Here is a 27,044-nt window from a genome sequence, read left to right on the forward strand (position 1 = left end):
CCGCTTGGTCGCAGACTCTGGGTCTGTGAAGCCTTTTGGCCAGACTTGAGAGGATGTCCAATTCCCGTCTCCGGGCTTGAGAAGCAGGGTGTGGGGTCCCTGTTTGGGAGCCATTTGTTGCATCAGGCAATATCACACTGATAAAGAAACAGGAGTCGTGGAGCAGGCTACATAATGCAGGATATTGCTGAAGAGCAAGATCCTGGCCCTTTTATTGACCCACGGTATTGGTTGTAAGGGGGAAGAGCAAAAGGAGATTAAGGGCATGGAGATGATAGAAAGGGGAAGGGTGTAGAAGATTAGGGATTGTGAGTCTGCCCTCCGGCACTTCTTACCTACTTCATGACACACCCTAATCCCCAGCCATTGTTCTAATCTTACTGACAAGGCGTTCCACTGATCAGCTTCTGGGGTCCCTTGTCAATACATCGGTCCTCGGCCAGGGCGTTCCCGGCCATACATATCTCGTGATGGGTAAGTCGGGAGACGTGTTATGCTTTATTTTATTTTATTTTTTTTGCAGATTTATTTACTTATGAATACAAGAGCTCGGGTGCAGGGCAGAGATGCGGGGGTGGGGTAAGGGAGTTCACCAGAGACAGCGCGGGGAACAGAACAGGTGGACTGACTGAAATCCACTGCTGAGGGGAGCAGCGGGGAGACAGGAGAGGTCTGTGGCTCCCCGTGGGTCACCTTCCTGGCTGGGGATGGAACTGGGGCTCCAGAGGCTGTGGATGGCTTCACAGTGTGGTGCTTAAACCCTTCCCTACCAGGGTGGCCCCTAGTCATGCTTTTATGTCAGCTTCAGGTAAGGGGATTTTTAAGAATGGTTTAAAAAATAATCTTTCCCAGAAATTCAAGCCACTTTGTTTGCCCTTTTAATGACTAGCGGATAATGTAGGGTCACAGTATTTTGGGCGCGGAGGAGGCATTTGCCTGCATCTCAATGTTCATTTGGGAGCCGTCCCACCAGCGCCTGCGTCCGGGGTGCCGTGGCCTCTGGGAGCCCCTGCGCGCCCAGCCCCGCCCAGCGCACCTGGCTGTACCTGTGCCGCTACCGCACGTGCACGCTCGTTCAGGCCCTGCTGGCCCCTGACTCGGGGTGAGGTTCGGCTGGGGTGAGCCTGGTCCTTCAGGAACCCCGTTGGGGCGCCGCTGCCCCTTGACCTGGGGAGCCGGCGGCGGGGAGTAGACAGGTGAGGCTCAGGGAGGGAAGGCGCTTGGGCTCGGGGAGGCGCATCTGGCCTGCACCCCGGTTCTTGTATAAATAAATAAATCTTTTTTTAAATTAGCCTTTTTCTAATGATTCCCAGGCAGCAGGTTTAATTGCTGCACTTACCAGAGAAAATTCCTGGAGCTCTAGAACAATTGGTGAGGAGAGGATGCCTCGGCAGTGCCTGCAGCATTGTTCAGGTGAGACCCGCCTTTAGGACCATTTATTTATTTATATTGTCTTAGGGTCTTCCCTTTCCTCAAGTTCATCTCTTTTTTTTCTTTTATTGCATCATTGTTCATTTTTTTTAGGTATTGGATTCTCCCTTCAGGGGTAGTCCCCATAGTGCTCCCACCAGAATAGCACCCGTGACCCATCACCATAATCCCTTGTGCTCTTTCCCTCCCCTCTGTTCACCCCCTCCCCCTCCGCGCTGGGGGCCTCAGCTCTTGGTCAGCCTGCTGGGGTTGTCTTTTTCTCTACCTTTTGTTCAGTTTCTCTATATTTCCCACGTAAGAAACCAGCTGATATTTCTCTTTCTCCTGCCTTACTGTGGCTAGCATCATCCCTTCCAGCTCCATCCGTATCACCACAAACAGCATGAATTTGTCTTTTTTGATTATGAGCAATACTCCGCGGTGTAACTGTACCACAACTTTTTGATCCATTCATCTGTTTTGTGGCATTTGAGTTGTTTCCATGTCATGGCTATGACGTGGAGTGGAACTCCAAGGAGTGGAACTCTGGATCATGTGTAGACCCGTTTTCAGTGTTCTGAGGAACCTCCACACAGCTGCCCATAGTGGCTGGACCAGTTTGCGCTCCCACCAGCAGCATCAGAGACTCCTTTGTTTCCACCGCTTCTCCAGCATTTGTTATTGCCAGTTTTGTTTTGTTTTTTTAATGAGGAGCATTCTCACTGGAGTGAGGTGGTCCCTCATTGTGGTTTTGATTTGCATTTCCCTGATATTAGTGATGATGAACATTTTTTCTATGCCTGTTGGCCATTTGCATTTCTTCTTTGGAGAAGTGTCTTTTTACTTCTGCCCATTTTTTTGGACTGGGTTTTTTGTTTTTGTTGAGTCATGTAAGCTCTTTGTAGATCTTTGATATCAGTCCCTTAGCTGTCATGTGGTGTGCTGATATTTTCTCCCATTCAGCGGGGTGTCTCTTTGTTTTGATCATTGTCTCTTGTTTACATTCTCCCTGGTTTTCCTTGCTTCTGGAGAAGAATCCTCAAAGATGTTTCTGAGGATCATGTCATTGAGTGTTGTCCTGTGTTCCCTTCTGTATATTCGATGGTGCCAGGTTTCACATGCAAGTCTTTCATCCACTTGAGTTGGTTTGTGTGTTGTGTGAGACAGTGGTCTACTTCATTCTTTTTCATGTTGCAATCCAGTTTCCCCAGCACCATTTATGGAAGAGGCGAATTTTTTCCAATGTATATTCTTTGCTCCTGTGTCATAGGTTAGCTCACCATATATGTGTGCTTTTATTTCTGGGCTTAACTTTGATTCCATTGGTCTCTGTGTCTGTTTTTGTCCCAACATAGTTTTTATTATAACAGCTTTGTCATATTGTTGGATGTCTGGGAGTGTGAGACCTCCATTTTTCCTCCCTTTTAGTCAGAACTTTCACTGCTCAAGGTTTTGTGATTCCATATGAATTTGAACAGTATTGGTTCCATTTTGTTGAAGAACACCACGGAAATTTTCATTGAAATTGCACGGAATCTGTAAATTGCATACAAATAGGAAATCCCATCTAGGTTTGTTACTTTTTTCCAGTTATGGAACATTCATAAAACAGAGTGTTAATAAAAAATGTATGTGTTGGGCCTTCCCGCTGGCGCAGCAGTTGAGCGCTGGGTTGCAAAGCTGCCTGCAGCCTCTGCAGCACCGGTTCAATCCCCGGCTGCTACCCGGCCACTGGAGGAGGGGCCCACATGGCGCGCAGACCTCTCCTGCTGCCAGCTGCTCCCCTCAGCAGTGTATTTCGGTCCTTCTGCCTGCTCTGCTCTCCGCTCTGGCTCTGGTGAATTCTCTCACCCTCCCACGCTCCTGACTGTACCCAGTGCTTCTATAAATAAATAAATAAATCTTTAAAAAAATGTATGTGTCATTTTCTGTAATGTCTAAAAAGGTGTTATTTTCTGGGGTGGAAATGTTGGTGAGGATACCCATTTTGTGGGGCCTGTGTGCAATTCCATTTCAACATTGCTCAAATGGGTTGAGACTAGAACATCTGTTGCCATCTTTGCTACCTTGAAAGTCACCATGTCACAAACAATAAAGGTCACGGATAGACATGGCAATAGCCTTCTGCTCTGTGTCAGTGACTTCCTTTCATTGACAGTGGACAAAATTCATTTAAAGGGTAACTTTTTAGCCAAAAATAAAATCTCCTTTTTAAAAAATGGGAGTTAAATATTGTTGGCATTCTTTGGTTCCTTGAATGCCTCTTGCTATTCCCACCCAGTGTTTTTTTTTTCTTTCTTTCTTCCTTTTCTTTGCACCCTCTTCATTTATGATACTTCTGACCTTGTGTAACAGGGTGGCCCCCAGGAAAGGGGGAGGTTCCAGGTTTCCTGGCCCACCCAAGGGAGGGTGGAGCTGAGCAGAGAGAGAAGAAGCTGCAGAGGAGACTGAGGAAGGAAGCAGAATGGAGCCAGAAGGAGACCTGGAGGAGGCACATGGAGCCTAGAGACACGTGAAGAAACTGTGCTTGTCTTTCGGTCGTGGACTGGGTGACACAGATGTGGGTGAGACCCGTAGGGAGGTGACAATGGCAGTTTTTATCTTGATTTTGATTTTGCTCTTTTCCTTGGGCTTGTCTGGTTGTTTCTGACCCTTTTCTGTGGGTCCCCACGGGAAGATGCTTTAGACTTGTGGCAGGCTGTGGGGCCTTGCTCTGGGCCAATCCCATTTGGATGTGTTAGGGGGAAATGATGTCCTGAGTTAATCCCATACAGGCTTTGTGGACCCCACCCCCACTCCAGACTAAAGCCATCAAGACATTGGGAAAGACAAATCCCATCACCACAAAAGGGAGGGTGGCTGGGACCTGAGGGTGGAGTTGGGCAGCCAGGTTGGATATAAAAACCAAACACGTGGGCCTTGGGGTCGCTGGCTCGCGATCGCTCGCCTCCTGGCTTCACCGCTCCTGGCTGGCGGCCAACTCTGAGAGCGCCATTTTGTGATTCCTGATCGGCGGATTGGGTAGGACTCATTTAAAACTTTGTCTCCCACTTTTCTCCCAGAGCTGTACATTTCCTCATTTCCCCTTCCCTTGTAAATAAACCTTTTATTAACCTTTCGCGTGCGCCTGCAGTAGAGCATTGATAAGTCCTTTTAAGCGTGCGGGTGAGGACCCACAGTCAGGCACCCTGTTTTGTATAGGGGTTGCTCTACAACAGTTGGAGTTTTACCCACAAGGGGGGGGAACTTTGGGTGCTTGATTTAGAAACCAGATTCTTTGCCTTTTCTGTATTGTTTCCTAATTGTATTAAAGTTCCTTCCCATTAAAGTCTCATGTTTTGTGTTAATGGGGCGGATGACAGAACCCTATATAGAATAGGCAGGTTTGCAGGGTTTGGGCTGCCCCTCTCTCTGTCCTGTAACACTTGTACGGTTTACAAGTTTACCCAGAAATAAAACTGAGACACAGGGCAAGTTAGGGTAATTAGGCAGTTTTAGGGACACTGCACGAGGGGACCTCGGAGAGTTGAGGAAGGCTTCAGAGATGAGGGCAGCAAGAGGAATGTCACTAATTCCACTAGGAAAAACAAACATCCCAGGACCAAGGACAACATTGTTAATGCTGACCTAGGTTTCCTTCAGGTGATAAAGGGAGGTAGAGATTGGGGAAATGGAGAGTGGTTTAATTTATGGACAAATTAGAAGGGCAGCTGTTTAACTTCAATGCAGGGATGCCCACCCAGAAGACTGGGCCATAAAGATAAAGATGCAACAAATGGGGAAAGACAAACCTGTTAGATAAAGAATGTGAAGATCCCCCGCTAAGAAGCAAATTAAGTGAGACAGCCAAGAACTAACCAATCACAAAGAGACTGGTGGAGCTTTATAATAATGAGGGAAAGAAGGTATATATTCCCAGAGACACGTCTCCAGTTTGGCTTCCTTGCCCCTCCCAGGCCTGGTTTCATGGCCTGGGAGTCCCACTTTATTTCAGTTCCTTTTCTCCTCAATAAACTTTTTCTTTCTCTAAACAAACCTGCCTCTTCTCGCTTGCTTGCCTGTGAGTCTGTGAAGTTCCTGCTGCAGCTTCGTGAGACACCAACCCATGGGGGTCTAGTGGCTGGGACTCAGCGCTGCCCCTTCAGCCTGGGATCCGTTCCTGGCTGGGAGACTAGGCCTGACAATTCCAGGATCAAAACCACTGTTGAACTACCACAAGTGAATCAGTATAAATCTTGATACTGCCAGCTTTCCTGTCAATGATGGAACCTCTGCTGAAATAACCATGTTTTCACTTGTAGGATGAGACAGAAAATAAAAGTGTTCTCTTAGGCAGGACACTCGATTTATATCGATCTGTGACAAGTTGACTTGGAATACAGGATTTTCATTCTATTATGTTCTATATTTCTTTTTGCAAAGGCAATGAAATAATCACAGGAAGGTTTTATCAGTTATTTCAAATTTTGTTTTATGGAATGTCATTGCTCCATTCAAAATTTTGTCTTTTTCTTCCCATAGTTATGCACAACTTTCAGGCCTCTTGTATTTGTTTTGTAAAATTTTTATTTATTTATTTATTTATTTATTTAAATTTTTATTTATTTATGCATACAAGACTGGGGTTGTAGGCCAGAGATGCAGTGATACTCTTCTGAGGGGAGCAGCAGGCGAGACAGGAGAGGTGTGCTGCACCATGTGGGCCAGCTCCCAGGCTGGGGATGAAACCTGTACCACAGTGGCTGCCAGTAGCTTGATAGTGCTGAGACTTATCGCAAGTGGGATTAATTGGCTTCAGTCAGAAGTTGGCTCTCAAAGAGAATTTTATTACTATGTTCTTCACATACACACACATTCACATAGGCAAGGCAACCCAAAGTTCCCAGAGTAGCTCTGACTGAAGACAGTAGCCACGATGTGTCTTAGCCGGGCCTTCCACCCAGGGGAAAGTCCTCCGGCCGTGGAAGTCTCTAGGCTTGAGGGCCCGAAGTCCGGATGGTCCCCAGGATGTTGAGCCGGTCTGCAGCATGTACTGCTGTCAGAGAGCAGGCCGCCAGTTTGTGGGAGGAAGAACCGGGGAGTGAGGCTTGGTTCATGGTGTGCCAAACTGAGGAGTTAGGAGAGGTTCTGGCTGGAGAACAGTCTGAGTCCAAACAGGAGCAGCAAGCTGGACTCGGAAGAGGAGCTTCTGGAAAGTCCTTAGCTCAGAGCCAGGTTTGGGACTGCTTGGAGAATGCTTCATGAATGCACTCCTTTTATGCATCCTTATCAGGTTCAGGCTCAGGCACCATCTGTTTTTATCATCTTTAACATTCAGGGTGTGGACGCAGCCCCATTCATTCACGACGCTCTCAGACACCTTAACATACTCTTAGTTTCACTCTTAGCCTGTGTATTTATATTGCTTGTAAGCTTTTTATGTTGATTACATGCTTAACCCCTTGCACCCAGAGGGAGACCCCAGACCTCTTGTATTTGAGGCTGGAAGGGTCTGGGCTTTGAATTAGTGCCTTATTATTTTCACTGTTTTTTTTTTTTTATTTTTACCTATAACTAGATGAAGCTTGTTGATTAAAACAATAAATATTGTAAAAATTGAAAAAGGGTAAAATGTGCTCATTTGGACTGACAAATTAGTTCAAGCTAAAAATTGAAAACCTATTGATGGAATTCAGGTGATGGGGTTCAGTGTGGGGGGATTCTTGGATCCTCTGACAAATCATTCAGTAATGTTCCCTTTCATCAGCACATGGCAAGGTGATCGAGGAAAAGAGAGCAGGAAAGAGAGAAGTCTGCATAGACTCAGATAGGCTCTGAAAGAACAAAAGCTGCATTTTGCCAGGGTAAGAGGTGTTCTTTCATAATGTTCTGTGATGGAATGAGTGTGGAAATTATTGCCTTGGGGTCAGAATGGGTGGGTCTTCTAAGTTTGATAATCCTCTCTAGCCCCACCTCTGACTGGTCATCTTTTCTGACCCCACCTTAGATTGCTGGAACCTTCCACAGGTGGGTTAATATTTATATAGATTGCCCTTATGATACCTCCCTCAGTAAAAACAAAAAACAACAACAAGGTGAACTTGACATTAACTGATATGCCGCTGCTCTTCCTACACCTGCTTTACTATCTGGACGACAATATTTTCACCCTTAGAAATTTTTCTATAACTGCAACAGAATTTTTAAGGCTTTCTTTAAAAAAATTCTATGGTGGGCCGCCCTGGTGGTGCAGCGGCTGAGCGCTGGGCTGCGAGGCTGCCCGCAGCCTCTGCAGTGCCGGTTGGATCCCCGGCCACCGCGCGAGGGTCCCACATGGCGCGCAGACCTCTCCTGCCGCCCGCTGCGCCCCTCAGCAGTGTATTACATCGGTCTGCCTGCCCTACTCCCCGCTCTGGTTCTGGTGAATACTCTCACCCTCCCCCGCTTCTGACTGTACCCAGTGCTTGTATAAATAAATAAATCTTTTTTAAAAATTCAACTATTTCTTTTAATACAGACACACACATATATGTAATATCCCAAATGCTAATATCTAAATCCAGAGTCCCCGCAGAAGGGCGACACCGACTTGTTCTCTTCTCCGAATGAGCGAGAATCCCTATTTCAGAGGGTTCTTGCCTCCACGTCATTCTATCTCCCCATCTTCAGGGCTCTGACGCCACACACTCCCGCTTCCTGCTCCCCCTCTGAGCGGCCCCCCACGGCTCTCGGCTCTCCGGGCTGTGTCCCCTCCTCGCCCGGCTGACCCACCCCTCGGCAGCGACTCGGTCCCCCTGCGCCTCCCGCCGGCCCTGGCGCCTCCGCCTGCCAGTGTCCCGCCTCCGCCGCACCGCCCCTCCGCGCCACCAGGCCGCGCGCGCCGCTGCCCCGCCCCGGCCCCCCCCGCGAGCCTCTACGTCCTCGGCCTTGCCCCGCCCCCTGCGCGTGACGTCCCGTCCCTGCGCGCTGACGCGGGAATGGCGGGGGGAGCGGAAGTGGCTGAGCCGTGGCCTCCAGCGGCGCCCACCCCGGCGGAGCGGCCCGCGGGCCGAGGCAGGAGAAGCCCCGGGGGCAAAGCACAGGAGGCGGGGAAGTGCGGGGAGACGCTGAACAGGTCAGGGGAAGGTGAGGACGTCTCCCTGCCCGCGGCTGACGGCCGAGCCGTGAGTCAGGGAACCCGGGGCGGGGCGGGCGGGCTGTGGAGAGCTCTGCGCGGGTCATTTGGGTCCTGGGGGAACATGGGGGTCAGGACATTCCCGAGTGTGACCCTGAGGGTGCGCGGCGCCCCTGAATGAAGGCGCATCCCCCGTGTTTGCTCCCAGCACCTCCCTGCTGCACTGATCAACCTCCGGATGGGTTTTCTGGGCTCTCCGTTCTGTTCCATTGATCTGTGTGTTTTATCTCTGTGGACTTAGGATATAATTTGGAGAATGTATTGTAAACTTTTCTGGGGCTGACATCCCCCTCCCCACGCCAGGTCCAGCAGGCAGGAGGGCAGAGCCGAGTCCCAGTCTCCTGGGGTGCAGGTTCTTACCCAGTAGGTTGCGTGGTGCCTGGGGCTCTGCATTTCTCACGGGGTCTGAGATGCTGCCCGTGCTGGGCCTGGGCCCACGTCTGAAGGGTGAGGCATCACTTACCTGTTGTGCAGCTGATGTGGCCATTCAGAGCCTGGAAGAGGGAACTTTGACACCTAGAAACTGCCTCATGAGGCGACTTCAGACTCCCCTTGAATAGAACCAGGCTTTCCTGAGCCTTGAGTGACCAAGAGCCACACGGCTGCCACACTCTGGATACAATGTCTGCTTTTCAAAAATGGGTTTGTAGTCACCATTTCAGTGTATTGAAACCTGTGACTATCTCTTTATCACTAAAGGACACCCCCGAGATTCCCACAGCAAGGACAGCTGGATGCTATCACCAATGGGGATGGAAGGTCCTTCATGGGAAATCATCTGAGACACTGAAGGGCCCATTCCTAAGCTCTTGAGGTCTTTTCTCTACTGATACCTGGCCCTAAGAGGATCTCTCCTGTATTAGAGCGTGAATAAGCCACACTCATTCACCTGGGAAGTGGACGTTTTGTCGATAATCAACTTTTTAATATTTATAATCTGTTAAACTGATATTACCTCCTCCATCATAAATCCTTTTATGCTTGCTTTGGAGAGAAGTTGAACAGGTCAGGGAAGGGGAAAGAAATCGATGTTTACTGAGCACCTGCTGGAGATTACCTGACCCTGTGCAACAAGTCCATTACTTAAGTTATGTGATCTCACTGGTGGCACTGTAGAGACATTATTCCTACTCCGTAGTTGAGAATCCTAAGGTCCAAAGGAGACAGGAACTTGTGTTAAGATCATACAAATAAGGACGAAAGTCAGGGATTTTTGGACTACATATTTTTGGCCAAATCAGAGATTGTCAAATGAGGCTAATCTGGAAACCCCCTGAAGGCCAGCGGGAGGGGAGGAGTGTGGGCAACCCTGTCCATCCTCAGAACAGCTCCGTGGGTGTTGGACTTCCTCCTTCATAAGGAAAGAGCCTCAGGTTAAAATAAAAGTTTAATGTATCATTGTGTTACATGCAGATGCTGTCTTTAATGTTGCACATGATTTCCTTAATAGTTTTAGAAATAGCTCTAATCCCAAATGTGATTGCTACTCACAGGAGACTGCATTTCAAAATAGCCTTTTCTGTAATTATTCCCATACAGCAGATTTAGCTGCTGTACCTACCAGAAGGAATTCCTGGAGATCTAGAACAGCTGATAAGAAAGCAATGCCTCAGCAGTGCCTGCAGTATTATTCAGGATAAGACCCCCCCTTTGACTGTTAAAGATTTGATCTATGTGATCTATACAAGTGGGAAACACACTAGAAGCAGTGACTGGTGTCCTCAGGATGTTGGTATTCACGGTGATTGTTTTGTTATTCATGTTTCCTCTGTTGATAAGTTTTTCAGTGAACTTGTATCATTTTGTGATTAGATTTTAAAAAGGTTATTTACATAGTCCTAAAGTTTAGATTTTTGCACATTGCTCTTAGTAATTTTCAGTATTGAAGAGCACACATCCATTCTCTGAAACAATCTCGATTATGTTTGTTATTCCAATGAACCGAATGTGAAGTTGAGTGTGAAGATGTATGTCCTACTTTAACAAAATGCTCTGGAGAGCGAGGCAGCGCTCCCGCCTGCCTGTGACTGTGCAGGTGTTTCTTTTCACAGACCTTTGGCGTTTTCAGCTCTCTCTGCCCGCTGGTGTCTGTGCACTGTCCTGTACTTACCTTCACTTTTAAATTGTGCTTTGGATATAAACAAAATGCAGAACAATTCTCTGGAGATAAAAATAGGTCTATTTCATCCTGATACATGTTCTTAAACATATTGTGGCAAGCGTTTCTCTATCCCAGCATCAGCTGTGATCACCTCCTATCTTCATTAGGTTTGCCATAGTGGGGGTAGGGCCAGCTCCAAACAGCAGCCTTAGCAAAATACATTTCTTTGCTTTAATAGGTGTACTTATATTGCACCAAATAAAAGGTGGTGCAGGCACACCTTGAAGATATTGTTGGTTCATTTCCAGAATACCACGGCAACCCTAATATTGCATAAATAAAGTCATTACTTTTTTGTTGGTTTCCTGGTGTGAGTGAAAATTGTTTGCTCTATAGTGTCGTCTATTAGGTATGCAGTAGTATTTTGTCTAACGGGAAAATAGCCTAATTAGATATCACTGAGACATGAGGTGAACATATGTTTTTTGGGAAATGGTGCTGCTGGACTTAGCCCAGTCCAGGTTGCCACACACCTTCAATTTGTGAAAAGCAGTATCTGATAAAGCAAAGCAAGCAGGATGGGGTGTGACTTTATAGACACTTCTGAGAACAATCCTTTGGGTTTTAATAAAGTATACACATCTGGATAAGTGGACTTCAATTTAATGATGATGTTTATATGTAACTATTTTTTTTCAGCAGTTATGTCAGCACAGGAGTGTGTGTATTCTTTTCCATGATAGAAAGTACGCTGAACACTCAAGGTAGTGAACAAGGGTTAGCTAAATGCCTGCAGTCTGCCAGGGACTGGGCTATACACAAAGCCTCTTTAAAATTTATTGTGGTCTTTTAAAAATGTCAAAAACTTATAGCTATCATTGGTTGAATCTCAGTTGTAAGTAGAAAATAGGGAGTTTAGTTTTTATTATGCTATTGAACAGCTACAGAGGAAGCACATATGACTTGGCTTCTGCCTAAATTCTTCCCCAGGCTGTAAATCCATGTGTCTGCAGTGAAGTAGCCAGTACTCCCTGCCACCACACTCTGATCCTTTTGCTCCCCAAACTGGACATTACTGTTGACATTTGGGATCATGGTACCATTGCTGTGCTTTATTGTTTTGAATCATTGGTGTTTTGTTATTTATCTTTTTAAAACACTTATTTATTATGCACAAAAGATCTAGGGCACAGGCCAGAGAAGCAGGGGGTGGGAGGACTCACGAGAGACAGAGCGGGGAACAGAACAGGCAGACCAATTGAAATACACAGCTGAAGGTAGCAGCGGGTGAGACAAGAGAGGTCTGCCTTGCCAGGTGGGACACCCGCTGGCCGGCCGGGGATCAAACTGGGGCTGTGGGGACTGTAGACCCCCTCATAGTGCGGTGCTCAACCCCAACCCCCTGTGCCACCAGGGTGGCCCTAGATTTATTTTTTTAATATTTTATTTTATATAATTCTTACAACATTCCTATTTTTATTTTTATTTATTTATGCATTTTTATTTATGCATACAAGAACTCTACCAATTTCTAATTCAAAGTTTGCTTTTTTTGTTTAAAGATTTATTTTTGTGTAGAAGACCTGGGGTGCAGGCCAGCAGTGTCGGGTGATGAGAGGATTTACCAGTGACAGAGTGGGGAGCAGAACAGACGGATATACTGAAATACACTGCTCAGGGGAGCAGCAGGTAAATACAGGAGAGGTCTGCTGTGCCCTCTGTGGGTCAGCTCCCTGACTGGGGATTGAACTTAGGCCATATTGTGGGCCATTGTGGTGATAATGGTGAGACTTAAGCCCTGGTCTACCAGGGAGGCCCTCAAAGTTTGTTTTGATGTTGAGTAAGCATAATTATTTGTTGAGCTCATTGAATGTTACAGAATACTAATACAGATGTTCCAAAGTTAGTTTGGAGGGCCTCCCCAGTGGCGCAGCGGTTGAGCGCTGGGTTGCGAAACTGCCCGCAGCCTCTGCAGCGCTGGTTCGATCCCCGGCTGCTCCCCGGCCACCGGAGGAGGCTCCCACATGGCATGCAGACCTCTCCTGTCGCCCGCTGCCCTTTGGTCCTTCGGTCCTTCTGTCTTTCTGTCTGCTCTGCTCCCCGCTCTGGCTCTGGTGAATTCTCTCACCCTCCGGCGCTTCTGACTGTACCCAGTGCTTGTATAAATAAATAAATAAATAAATAAATAAATAAATCTTAAAAAAAAAAAAAAACTGTGGCTCTTAGAACTATAACATCAATTTAAAAAATAAAAAGTTAGTTTTGAAGGTGCACGAAAAATATTTTCATTATGGATCTGATGGTGGGTATTGTCTCAGGGGGCTTATAAATGTTATCTCTGAGACCTGAGGAATTGGTCTTACTCTTTAGATGCAGACTTTACTATTTGAGGCCAATTGAAAAATTGGCATCTTTGATAGAATGGAAGATATAGTGATCATTTAATTTTACATTAAATAATTTAGAATATTATAATAGCTAATACTCAGAATCATCTGGAATAATTGGAAAGCTGAGTCTGTGTGGGAGACTGTGGCATTATTTTCTCTCTGAGTCCAGGATAATGTATGTGCTATTGCTCGGAAATCCTCAGTGGCCACTTTGTTTTGGTGGGTTTCGAGTGAACCTCCTCTGCTGTTTGTTCCCAATATTTGGTGTTGAGTTTTCATGGTTTCCATATTGTGGAAAATAAGCTAAGGTCATACATGTAACAACACTAAAAGTAGCCTTTCACTTGGGTCTGCAGGTAATGAATTTTATAGAACAACTTGTAGGGTGCTTATTCATCATTAGTGTACATGGAAAGATGGTGACATTTGCAGTGGCAGGTGCCTGTTTTCCTTAAGTCCTGGAAGAGAACAAGAAGAATCTTTACAATTCAAAGATTATAGTTTATGGATCAAGAATTTTTATACAACCTAAGCAGGCTGAGGTCTGAGCATCCCTAACATACAAATGCTACGTCCATGTTCAGGGGAGATCGTCTTTTCTGTTTGCAGTGTATCTGGGTTTTTCTGCTGAAATGAGTAAGTCTCATGTGGCCCTGTGTGAACCACCGATACTAAAGAATCTGTAGACGGTACCTTAGTTAGGATTGCAGGAAGATCATCAAGGGTTAGAACGAGTGCTCATCGTGTATGGTTCACTTCAATGTCTGTAATGAAACCTTGCAGGCTTCACTGATTAGGGATGAAGAAGGTTGTGGCTGACACCCCAGGATGCCAAAGCTGCTGCAGCCGGTGTGCTCATGAACAAAAGGGCACTGAGAAGCCAGTGTCTTGTCTTAAGTACCTTCCTGTGTGGAACTCAGAACCCCAAGGAAACAGGTGAGTGTCTGAGTTGATGCCTGGTGAGCAGCAGACCAGGTCAGCTTGCCAAGGAGCGGCCCTCAGCCGTGTTCCTCTGACACCTTGGGATCACAGAGCTGTAAGCATGAGGCAGCTCTGGAGCTGTGGCTGCCTAGGCCTTTTCCTATCAGAATAGCATCTGACAATCATATTATTTACTCTCTCAATGACCTCTTTTTGAAGTGTGCTTGCCTGCCGTGCAGAAGCTCTTTGCTATGCTATGAGGTGAGTGTGTACCTTGATTCTTCCATCCACTCAACAGATCAGGTGGGCACTGCTGACCCCTCTCCCCTGGGGTGGCCACTTCCTAGTCCTGCCAGTTGCAACCTGAATCTATTCAACAGTACTGAGCAATACGTTCTTATTTCTGAAATGCCACATTAGATATATAAAATTATCAATATTTATATACAAAGAAAAGTGATAGAATTTGTGATTACTGAATAGTCTAAGTCGTCAGACTCATCCAGATACTTCTTTTACATCTGAGAGAAATGTGTACTGTTATGGAACATCAGATAAAATCCAGCTGTACTTTAATCCCATTTCAATCTATCCTCACAGAAAATATTGACTCTTTTTTTTCCTGCAGACATGCAGCTGTCAACTATCCAACTATGGGTCTAGATTTGCATTACACTTTTATTTCCTACCTGTTCCTTTTCATCTGTAACACTTGTCCCATGAAACAGCTTTCACTGTCTGAATATGAAGGCAGGAAGTGCAGTGTCATCAAACCTGTTGGATAATGTTCATGGGCACAACAAATAATATTGGCTAAATTTAAGGGGATATATTTCTGTTTTTAGAAGTGGTAAAATCACTACTTATCGCCATGCGTTGTTAATGTCATAGTTATCATTCCAGTAAAAATTTCATTTCATACCAAGATGTATGACATTCTGCCCCACCCCCCTAAGTAAAGTCTTTAACACATTGAAATACCCACAAAGTATGTGCACTGGATTGAAAAGTAGGTGAAGTTACAGAAGCTCCTAGGGAGATAGACTGGGATCTCTGGAAATCTTAAAGATTTGTAAGCAATAGCAGAGAGTATATATATTGTAAAGATTAGTGAAGACCCACAAGATTGTGGTGATCAGAAAATGGGCGGAGCAACATGGCGGCGAGGAGACGCTGCGAGTAAGATCTCCCATTAAAAAAAGTTAATAGGGAGGAAAAGCGGCAGGTCCCAGTGAGAACCGGGACACGGAAGATAAACGGACGACTCCAGCAAACTACCCGAAGAAGAAAGTGGCCATAAAAGAGGACCAGAAGGGAGGGAAGCGCAGAACCCTGCTCCCCTCCCCCGCCCACAGAGGCGGCACTCTCCGACTGGCAGAGAGGAGGGAAACAACAAACCAAAACAACCAACAAGAACAAACGACGCAGCAAGCGGGACTGTGAGCGGAAAGGAACTATTGCAGCCACCACACCCCGTGAACGGGAGCTGAGGCGAACCCTGCAGGATTCGCCGCGGTGGTGAGCAAACGGCTCCGGGCGCCATTAGAGAAGAACAAAGACCCCGGGAGACGCGCACACAGCCCGGGCTGCTGGTAAGCTTGCGCGGAAACGCGGCGCGCTCGGGGAGCTTGAAAAGCAAGTGCAGACCGGAATTGCGGCTGCCCAGGTACCCGCGCCTGCGACCTAGGCTTGCGGGGAGACGACCTAGGCTTGCGGGGAGACGCGCGGAGGTCCTCACTGAGGTGAAGGTCCCTCCCTGAGTGAGCAGGAACCAGGCACCCGGGCACGGGAGCAGTGCAAAAGGCGCCATTCCCGCGCCACTGAACTGGGCTACAGCCCGCGTCCTGGAACTGAGGGCTTTGAACTGAGACCCGGGGCACGAAAATTCGGGGCGTGGGTTCTCCACGACGGTGGGGCACAAGGCAGACACAGCACCCCAAAGCTGTTGAGGTGTACCCTACCATTCCCGCTCTGCTCCCTGTCCCACGGGGTTGGGGGGATGAAAAACAGCCCCCCAAGGACACTAGGAGAGATCTCTGGCGCCACCTAGTGACCAGGAAAAAAAAAGTCACTAACACCCCATAGAACAGGAAATTTCTTAAGACTGCTTGAAAAGGGCAGAAGGCTTCTGCAGTGGCCAGCCGGGAAGTTATTCCACGCCAGGCCCCTTCCGACCAGCAGTCTGAGCCCACAGAGGGAGCAGGCACTCACGTCCGGGGCAGACCGGGGGCGCAGAAGAGTGTGCCTGAAACCGGAGGCGCAGGGACTGCATCCCGCTTTGCCATTTGAGAACAGGGACATTTCTTCAGTAAAAACTGCCTAAAACCAGCAGAAAGCTCCCCCAGAAGGCAGAGATGGCTCCTGGAAGAGCCAGAGGGGAGCGGAGAAGTTCACCCAAGATGCCAGTCAGTCCGAGCATCACAGTGTCCCAACGCATACGACAAATTAGAAAACAGACAGTAGGGAGTAGAAGAACCACACGCAACCTAACAACTCCTCAGGAAAGAAGCACACCACAAAAAGAAAACCACTCCCCAGATTGCAACGACAGCAACTTGGAAGAACTTCTGAGCCTTCCAGAAAGAGAATTTAAAATTGCCATGATTAAAAAAGTGATAGATCAGAAGAAGGAAATTGAGTCCCTAAAGAGGGAAAACAATGGTCAGAAGAATGAAATTGAGTCCCTAAAGAGGGAAGTAAAAGAAATGCAGGAGATCAAAGAATTAATGGAGGAACTAAAGAACTCCGGGAAAAGCAAGGAAAGCAGAATAGATGAAATGGAAGAACGAATAAGTTCTCTTGAAGACACAGAAATAAAAAGAACCAAAACAGAAAAGGAAAGAGAAGTACGAAGGAAAAAGAATGAAGAAAGACTTCGAGAACTATCTGACTCCATGAGGAAAGGAAATATAAGAGTTATAGGAATGTCAGAAGGAGAGGAGAGAGATGTAGGAACAGAGAATATTACAAGGAGATAATTGAAGAGAACTTCCCAAATGCGAAGAAGGAGCTGAAAATTGATATACAAGAAGCAAGAAGAACACCAAACTTCCACGACGAAAGGAAAAACACAGCAAGACACATAATAGTAAAGCTCCCAAGAATCCAGGACAAGGAAAAAATAATGAAGCTGACAAGAGGAAAGAAACAGATAACATTCAAAGGAAAACCAATCAGGCTGACATCAGACTTCTCTGAAGAAACACTACGGGCAAGGAGAGAGTGGAGGGACATAGTCAACAGACTCCAAGAAAACAGATGCCAACCAAGAATACTCTATCCCGCAAAGCTCTCTTTCCTCCATGAAGAAAGAATATGGACCTTCCCAGACAAAGAGAAACTCCGGAATTTCATTACGAATAAACCCCCACTCCAAAAAATACTACAAGGAATCCTAAAGCCAGAACCTCAGAGGGACGAATAACAACGAAAGAAGACCAAAAAAAAAAGTTATTAAAAGAATAAATAAAATCAAAGGAAAGACAAACATAATGGCAAATACAGATGCTAACATATCAATATTAACTCTAAATGTAAATGGACTAAACTCTTCAATAAAAAGACACAGAGTTGCAGCCTGGATTAAGAAACAAAACCCAACCTTTTGCTGTCTCCAGGAAACACATTTAGCTACAAAAGATAAAAATAGGCTCAAAGTCAAAGGATGGAAAACAATCCTACAAGCAAATGGGCCAAAAAAGAAAGCAGGAACAGCTATACTTATATCAGATAAAACAGACTTCAAACTCAAAAAAATAAAAAGAGACCCCAATGGTCACTACATTATGATTAAGGGGACAATACTTCAAGAAGAAATAACACTCATTAACATATACTCACCAAACGAAAGAGCACCAAAATATATCAGACAACTGTTGTCCTCTCTGAAAACAGACATCAGAGAAAACACATACGTAGTGGGAGACTTCAACACACCACTATCAACAATGGATAGATCAACAAGACAAAAAATAAGTAAAGAAACTAAAGCTCTAAATAAGGACCTAGAGCATTTGGGCTTAACAGACATCTATAGAACACTAAACCCAAAAAAAACGGAGTACACATTTTTCTCAAGCGCACACGGATCATTCTCCAGGATCGATCACATACTGGGGCACAAGACAAACATCAACAGATACACCAAGATTGAAATCATACCAACCATCTTTTCTGACCACGAAGGCATCAAACTAGAAATAAATCATAAAAAGAAGGCAAGGAACTATCCTACCTCATGGAGATTAAAAGCCACACTACTGGAAGACCACTGGACTAACGAGGAGATCAAAGAAGAAATTAAAAAATTCTTTGAATTGAATGACAAGGAGGACACCAATATCCTAAATGTATGGGATGCAGCAAAAGCAGTAATAAGAGGAAAATATATAGCAATAGAAGCTCACATCAAAAAACAAGAAAGAACTCAAAGAAACAACCTAATCTCGAAGCTCAAAGATCTAGAAAAAGAACAACAAAAAAACCCAAATCCAGTAGAAGAAAAGAAATAATAAAAACCAAAGCAGAAATAAATGAAATTGAAACTAAAAAAACAATCCAAAAAATCAATGAAACCAAGAGCTGGTTCTTTGAAAAAATCAATAAAATAGACAAACCCCTAGCCAGGCTCACAAAGGAAAAAAGGGAGAAAGCACAAATACACAGGATCATAAATGAAAGAGGAGAAATCACAACGGACACAGCAGAAATCAAAAGAATAATCAGTAACTACTATGAACAGTTATATGGAAACAAGTTCAACAATCTAGAGGAGATGGACAAATTCCTACAACTCTACAATCACCCAAAGCTAGATAAAGAAGAAATAGAACACCTAAACAGACCAATTACAAGCAGCGAAATTGAAATGGTAATCAAAAACCTCCCCAAAAACAAAAGCCCAGGACCTGATGGATTTACAAATGAATTCTACCAAACATTCAGAGACGAATTAGTGCCTATCCTCCACAAACTCTTCCAAAAAATTGAGAAGGAAGGGACCATACCAAACACGTTCTATGAAGCCAATATTACACTAATACCAAAACCGAATAAGGACAACACAAAAAAGGAAAACTATAGGCCAATCTCCCTAATGAACACTGATGCAAAAATCCTCAATAAAATTTTAGCTATCAGAATCCAACAATGTATCCATAAGATAATTCACCACGACCAAGTTGGATTCATTCCAGGGGCACAAGGATGGTTTAACATCCGAAAATCAATCAACGTTATCCAACACATCAACAAAAAGAAATATAAAAACCATATGATAATATCAATAGATGCTGAGAAAGCTTTCGACAAAGTGCAACACCCATTCATGATAAAAGCCCTTGAAATTCTTGGGATACAAGGAACATACCTCAACATCATAAAGGCCATCTATGACAAGCCAACAGCCAGTATCATTCTCAATGGTGAAAAGCTGAAAGCAATTCCATTAAGATCTGGAACAAGACAAGGATGTCCACTCTCACCACTGCTTTTCAATATAATACTGGAAGTCCTAGCCAGAGCAATAAGACAAGAGAAAGACATCCAAGGAATCCAAATAGGAAAAGAAGAAGTCAAACTATCACTATTTGCAGATGATATGATAATATACATAGAGAACCCCAAAATCTCCACAGAAAAACTAATTCAACTCATCGGTCAGTTCAGTAAAGTGGCAGGATACAAAATCAACATTCAAAAGTCAGTAGCCTTCCTATACACAAACAATAAATCTGAAGAAGAAGAAATCAAAAAAACCACCCCTTTTATTATTGAAACAAAAAAAATCAAATATTTGGGAATAAATCTAACAAAAGAGGTAAAGGACCTATACAAAGAAAACTATAAAACACTGTTAAAAGAAATAGAAGAAGACACAAAGAAATGGAAAGACATCCCCTGCTCATGGATTGGAAGAATAAACATTATTAAAATGGCCATCCTACCAAAAGCAATATACAGATTCAATGCTATTCCAATCAAAATCTCAATGTCATTCTTCAAAGAAATAGAACAATTATTGATGAAATTCATATGGAATCACCAAAAACCCCGAATAGCCAAAGCTCTACTGAAAAAAAAAGAAGGAAATGGAGGCATCAAACTCCCAGACTTCAAACTATACTACAAAGCCATAATCATGAAAACTGCATGGTATTGGAACAAGAACAGACATACAGACCAATGGAATCGAATAGAAAATCCAGAAATAAACCCACAGATTTATGGTCAACTAATCTTTGACAAAGGAGCAAAGACTATGCATTGGAGCAAAGAAAGTTTGTTCAATAAATGGTGCTGGGAAAACTGGGTCGCTACATGCAAAAGAATGAAGCTTGACCACTACCTCACACCATACACAAAAATCAACTCAAAATGGATTAAAGAACTAGACATAAGACCTGAAACCATAAAATACATAGAAGGAAATATAGGCGAAACACTACGGGATTTGCACATCAAAGACATCTTTACAGACACATCACCCAAAGCAGTGATAGTGAAGGCAAAGATAAACAGCTGGGACTACATCAAATTAAAGAGCTTCTGCACAGCAAAAGAGACAATAACAAAAACAAAGAGAAACCCCACCAACTGGGAGAACATTTTTGCACCCAACACTAATGATAAAGGACTGATCACAAAAATCTGCAAAGAGCTGATGAGACTCAGCAACAACAAAGAAAATAATCCAGTCAAAAAATGGGCAGAAGAGCTAAAAAGAAACTTCTCTGAAGAGGAAATGCAAATGGCCAACAGACATATGAAAAAATGTTCAACATCACTTGCAATCAGGGAAATGCAAATCAAAACTACCATGAGATACCATCTCACACCAGTGAGAATGGCACATATTAAAAAAACTAGCAACAACAAATGTTGGCGAGGATGTGGAGAAAAAGGAACTCTTCTGCACTGTTGGTGGGAGTGCAAACTGGTCCAACCACTATGGAGAGCTGTGTGGAGATTTCTGGACCTACTAAACATAGAGCTTCCATATGATCCAGCAATTCCACTCCTAGGTATTTACCCAAAGGACACAGAAACATCAATTCCAAAGAGCACCTGCACCCCTATGTTTATAGCAGCACTGTTTACAATAGCTAAGCTTTGGAAACAACCCAAATGCCCAAAAGTAGATGACTGGATCAAGAAGATGTGGTACATATATACCATGGAATATTACTCAGCATTCAAAAAAGATAAACACATGCAATTTGCAGCAACATGGATGGCGCTGGAAGGGATCATGCTCAGCGAAATAAGCCAAAAAGAAAAAGAAAAATACCGGATGGTCTCACTCATAGCAGGAATCTAGAAAACTTAAATAAGGGACCAGGAAAATGAATATAAGAAAGTGAAAATCAAAATCAACAAAAAACTATGAACCAGAGACACTTTTTGGGGGGTGGGGGACGGGAGGGGAAGGATTGGGGTCAGAATGGGGCGTTTGCAATTGTATGGGGGAATATAAAAATAAAATTTAAGATAAAAAAAAAATTTCAAAGAAAGATAAAAAAAAACCCTTAAAAATCTAAAATAAATGAATAAATAAATAAAGACACCTTGTTCACCTCAAAAAAAAAATTATCTGAGGGCAAACCATAGTCCAATAATAGACAAGATCCTCATCTTTGTGAAGCATGTAGTTTCAGGGATCCAGTATCCCAGTGCAATGATTTTATCACAAATAAACAGGTTTCTTATAGCTAGAAAAAAAAAAAGATTGTGGTGATCATTAAATACAAATGCAACAGTTCAACAGAATAAAACATTATTTCTTATGAATTCCTTCTTAGAACAGTTCTCTTGAACCATTTTTTTCCTGCTTGGTCTTATAAGAATACTAGCAACCTCTGGCTCACAGATCAACTATCCTAGATAATATCATAGTATATTACATCAATTCTTTGGATGTGGACTAAGAGGTCATTGAGAAGGAACATGAGCTTCTTATCATGTAACATCTGATACTTCTTATCAGGTAACATCTGTCACATTTGTTCACTTTGTATTGGGAAGAACGAGTCACATGATCACTCATAACTGCACAGGAACTGGGAAAGCTACTTTTGCATCACTAATTTCAGGCTGTAACTATTATGGAATTGAAAAAGGATTTATAGGTAGCTTCTTGTCTTTAATATAGAGAAATATTGCTATTCAATTGTTCTGAACGTAAGAGGGTGTTTGTGTTGCAGGTTTTGTGGGTTTTTTTTGGTCTGTTTATATTTTGCCTGCTCAATTTTCTGGCCAACTAGGTACATATAAAGCCCCCAAATGCAAATTAACTCATATTGGGAACAACAGAATGAAATAAATCTGCAAAAACAAGGTCAGCATAAAGAGCTCATCTCACTAAACAGAGGAAAGAATTGAACTCAATATTCTATATCCATGTAGAAAATGCTTGAATTAAGATGAATGCTTGAATTAATGCTTGAATTAATAAGGTGAACAGATTTTTGACTTTGAGATTCATGTAACATTCACAGTGATGATAGCCTTAAATGTCATTTATATTTGACTGCCTTACAAAGACCCTTTATATTTTTGTGTACAATGAATAATACTCTCAATTCTGAATCTCATAGGAACATCCAGGGAAGTGAAATAATGCCCCAGGCAAACATGCATGAAATTAATTAGCATCATAGAGTAAATGCCACATTTGACCTTATATGGTGGCAGCCCTGTCTGAGTCACTGAAATGGCTTTAAAATGGAAATGTTTGCTGGTAGCCCCTGACGTATTCATCTTTTTCTCCCAGTAGAAATACTCAGTGAGTACAAAGGAGATTATTTTTTTTAAGATTTATTTATTTATTTATATAGGCACTGGGTACAGTCAGAAGCACGGGAGGGTGAGAGAATTCACCAGAGCCAGAGCGGGGAGGAGAACAGGCGGGCTGAGGAAGTACACTGCTGAGAGGAGCAGCGGGCGGCAGGAGAAGTCTGTGCAGTATGTGGAACCCTCCCGGCGGCCAGGGATCGAACCAGCACTGTGGAGGCTGCGGGCAGCTTGGCAACCAGCGCTCAACCGCTGTGCCACCAGGGGGGCCCACAAAGGAGACTATTTTACAATAGTATACACATTCATTTCACAAAGCAAAAGGAAAGTAAGAGGGATCATTTGCATGTCTGGACCTGGGATTTCTTGCATAGCACTCCAACAATAAACAAAATTCTTGCCAGGTCCCCATACCAAAAGCTTTCCCTATGGTCCTTGTGCCCCAGAAGATGAGTGATCTTGGCTCTCTTTTCCTTATATAATAATTTTCTTCTTTTCTGGATTTATTGGACTGCTTTCTATGGAAATTTTCTTCTTTCTCCAATTTCTCTCTCTCTCTAGTCTATCGGTAGAGTGTACCAATGATGTTCCTGATGCTGGTTTTCATGGAAAGTCTTGTAGAGTTATCCTTTTAGAACGCTCAGGTAACCACACCAGGATGAGGCCCAGATCCTAGCACCTCTTAACAAGTTTCTGTCATGGACCGTGCATATGTGGGGATGGACCCGACTTACATTTCTGGAGGACTGTAGTGCAAGGAGAGGATGAAATAACGTATTCAGAATAGAGATAAAATATACGGGTCACAAATATCCTAACCTGCAGGATTCTCCTACAGAGACAAGAGAGTAAAAATGTTCTGCCCAGACAAACAAAAGCTGAAGAAGTGGTCCACTAACAAATCTTCCCTGAAAGAAATGTTAACAAGAAATCCCCTGTATAATTTGAAGAGAAAAGAAAAAAAGAAAAAGCTGAGCAGGGAAATAGAACCAGAAAACTAAAGTGAAAGTGGCAGTAGAAGATCCTCTATAGAGCTCACCAATCCAAAGGCAGAGAGAGGCCAGCCTCGGTTCAGGAAACAAAACCCAAGATTGCACAGTCCCCAGGAGACCCTTCTGACCCCCCAAAATAAACACAGGCTCCCGGCTGAAGGCTGAGTATTACACCAAACCACGGAACAGACTCAGGGATGTCAGAGTCTGGGCCAAAGTATATTGTGCTGCACCATGATGTGCAACAAGAAACATTCTATGTGGAGCCGAGAGCCTTCATTTTTCTCACAATATATTTTGAATAGCAGCTGCTTTGTAATGTTTGCAATAGGATCCATGTCAGGATCTGCAGGTAAATGATGTTTTAGTCATGCTTTTATTTTACTTATTTTTTTAAAGATTTATTTATTTTTATACAAGAACCAGGGTACAGGCCAGATGCACTGGAGGGTGAGAGCATTCACCGGAGACAGAGCGGGGAACAGAACAGGCAGACTGACGAAATACACACTGGTGAGGGGAGCAGCAGGCAAGACAGGAGAGGTCTGCCGCGCCATGTGGGAGACTCGCCGGCCGGCCAGGATTGAACCAGCGCTGCAGAGGCTGCGGACACCTTCACAGCATGGCTCTCAACCACCTGCGCCACCAGGAAGGCCAATTTTTACTTATTTTTTAAACAGATTTCTTTACTTATGAACACAAGAGCTGGGGTGCAGCCAGAGGTGCGGGGGTGGGGGCAAGGGGATTCACCAGAGACAGCGCGGGGAACAGAGCAGGTGAACTGCCTGAAATCCACTGCTGAGGGGAGCAGCGGGGAGACAGGAGAGGTCTGCGGCGCCCTATGGGTCACCTTCCTGCCTGGGGATGTGATGTTGGCACCAGATGATGTGACGAGTCCCTTCACGGTCGCCAAAATGTTGTAGGTGTAGAGTGCGTGCGGGTCCTAGGGGTCACTCTGGGAAAGGTGCCCCCAGAGCTCCCGTTCCAGCAGGACACAACGAGTTCCCCAGCCACGTTTCTCCATGAGACAGAGACACTAGTTACATTAAAGGGCAGATTTAGGGCCTTTCCTGGTGGCGCAGCGGTTGAGCGCTGGGCCGTGGTGCTGCCTGCAGCCTCTGCAGCGCCTGTTCGTTCCCTGGCCGCTGGCGAGGGTCCCACAAAAAAACAGGGCAGATTTATTAGGGAAAGGGAAAGGGACAGGTTTTGCTGAGAGAGGCCTGACAGGTCACAGCAGGCAGGAGGCTGCTGCCCTACAGAGGGAGAGAGTTGATGAGAAGAGGCACCTGCATAGTCACGGGTGGGCAGAGGGATGGCTGCCTTGAGCCCGTGCAGAGACTGCTCTGATACAGCCCTTTTCTCTTTGGGAGGGTCACTCCTCCATGGAGTGGCTGTTTGTTGCTGATGTCAGGTAACAGGCAACACTAGAAAGGGACCAGAGATTCCAGGGTGGGCCCCATCTCCATATCCTTCCCCTCAGGCCTGTGTGCCACTCCCTAGAGCTTCGGATCCTGCTCAGGTGTCCTGCCCTGTGACTAGGCACTGGTGCCTAAGGGTCTGACCTCCACAGCTGGGTTAATGGTCCTGTTATTCCCCTCGACCCCCACCTCCTTGCGTGAGTCAGGTTTTAGTCGCGTGAGGCCTCCTTTCCAGTCTTTCCATCAGATGGAACTCGAGCTGCAGAGGCTGCGGATGGCCTCACAGTGTGGTGCTTAACCCCTGCACCATCAGGGAGGCCCCACGCCTTGCTTTTATGTCAGCTTCAGGTAAGGGGATTTTTAACAACGATTAAAAAAAAAATCTTTCCCAGAAATTCAAGCAACCTTGTTTGCTGTTTTAATGACTTGTGGATATTTTAGGGTCTGGCTGTGGCAGACACTGTCAGTGAAAGGCTGGGAGTCGCGGAGCCTGCAACAGACCCGCCTGTGCCTCCTGCCCTGGAGTTATGTTGGGACAAGGCCTGGGGGTGGACTAAAAGTTTCAGGGAGTGACTGGCCAGGAGCCTGACTTGTGCCCCTTAGATGACCAGGTGAGCTCTTAGAAGTCTCCTGCTTCTCTACTCCCTGCTTGCTTCAAGTTGTAAATGTGCCCCTTCTGGGGCCATGGGTGCTCTGTCACCCAATGGCTCAGGGCTCGGACTTTGGAAAAAGATCACCTCTGGGCCTGCGGGATAAATAAAGATGAATTTTTTCCATAACCTCTTACAATCTAAAAATCAAAAGGTAGAAGGTCCTAACTCAATGCAAATAAAACGAGGTGTGTTAAGAATTGTATTTAAAACAGGACCTCCCCTGGTGGCGAAGGTGGTTGTAGGTGGTTGAGCGCAGCGCTGTGAAGCTGTCTGCAGCCTCTACAGCACCCGTTCGATCCCGGCTGGCCGGAGTGGGTCCCACGTGGCGCAGCAGACCTCTCCTGTCATGCCTGCTGCTCCCCTCAGCAATGTATTTCAGTAGATCTCCCTGTTCTGTTCCCCACTCTGTCTCTGGTGAATCCTCTCACCCCCCACATCTCTGGCCTGTACCCCAGTTCTTGTGTGCATAAATAAATAAATCTTAAAAGATTATTTATGCACTCAAGAACTGGGTTGTAAGCCAGAGATGGGGGTTGTGTTTGAGAGGATTCACCAGAGACAGAGTGGGGGGCAGAACAGGCAGACTGACTGAAACACACTGCTGAGGGGAGCAGCGGGGAGACAGGAGATGTCTGCTGCACCATGTGGGTCAGCTCCCTGGACAGGGATGGTACTCGTGCTGCAGTTGCTGGTGCTGGTGCTTTATAGTGCAGCGTCCTAACCCCTCGCGCCCACAGGGAGGTCCCTCTCTACTATTTTTTTTTTCCCTTTTTGTTGTAAAGGCAATGAACGAGTCACAGGGAGAAGCTTTGTTATACAAAATTTTGTTTTATGAAATATCCAGGCCCCATTCATTATTTTTCCTGCATCTCTTGTAGACAAAGACAACTTTCTTGTATTTGTAAGCTGGAAGGGCTCAGACTTTGAAGGAGTGTCTTGTTTTCACTTTTATTTTTAATTGAAGCTATATACAGCTGTGGATTAAACAGAATAAATTTCTAAATTTAAAAATGAAGAATAGGGGCAAAAGTTGTTTATTTGGGTTGAAAAGCTAGCCGGAGCACAGGTTCAGGCTAGAAAGCCAAACACCCTCACTAAAAAAAAAAAAAAAAAAATGAGGTGACCTTGACGTGAACTCGCATCACTGCTGCTCTGCCCTTGCCTGTGTGACTAGCGGGAGACCATGTTTCATCCTAAAATGTTTTTCTGTAACTAC

General features: G+C 44.9%; 2 long non-coding RNA genes across 4 annotated transcripts; both read left to right on the forward strand.

Annotated features, from left to right (window-relative positions):
- The first annotated feature begins 391 nt into the window (after positions 1-391).
- On the forward strand, positions 392-4,645 carry LOC129146222 (uncharacterized). The gene is made up of 3 exons (XR_008552729.1): positions 392-474; positions 1,314-1,413; positions 3,766-4,645. It is a non-coding gene; the product is annotated as an uncharacterized LOC129146222 (long non-coding RNA).
- A 3,740-nt stretch (positions 4,646-8,385) lies between these two features.
- LOC129146224 (uncharacterized) lies at positions 8,386-26,113 on the forward strand. Of its 3 annotated transcripts, XR_008552747.1 has the most exons (4): positions 8,386-8,514; positions 12,227-12,353; positions 13,838-14,236; positions 24,178-26,113. It is a non-coding gene; the product is annotated as an uncharacterized LOC129146224 (long non-coding RNA). The 3 variants fall into 3 exon arrangements; XR_008552746.1 differs by lacking the exon at positions 12,227-12,353; XR_008552745.1 differs by lacking the exon at positions 8,386-8,514 and having other exon boundaries at positions 12,063-12,353.
- Positions 26,114-27,044: the final 931 nt, after the last annotated feature.

Source organism: Talpa occidentalis, unplaced genomic scaffold (assembly GCF_014898055.3).
Source record: "Talpa occidentalis isolate TD23 unplaced genomic scaffold, MPIMG_talOcc4v2.1 talOcc4.19, whole genome shotgun sequence".
Lineage (NCBI taxonomy): Eukaryota > Metazoa > Chordata > Mammalia > Eulipotyphla > Talpidae > Talpa > Talpa occidentalis.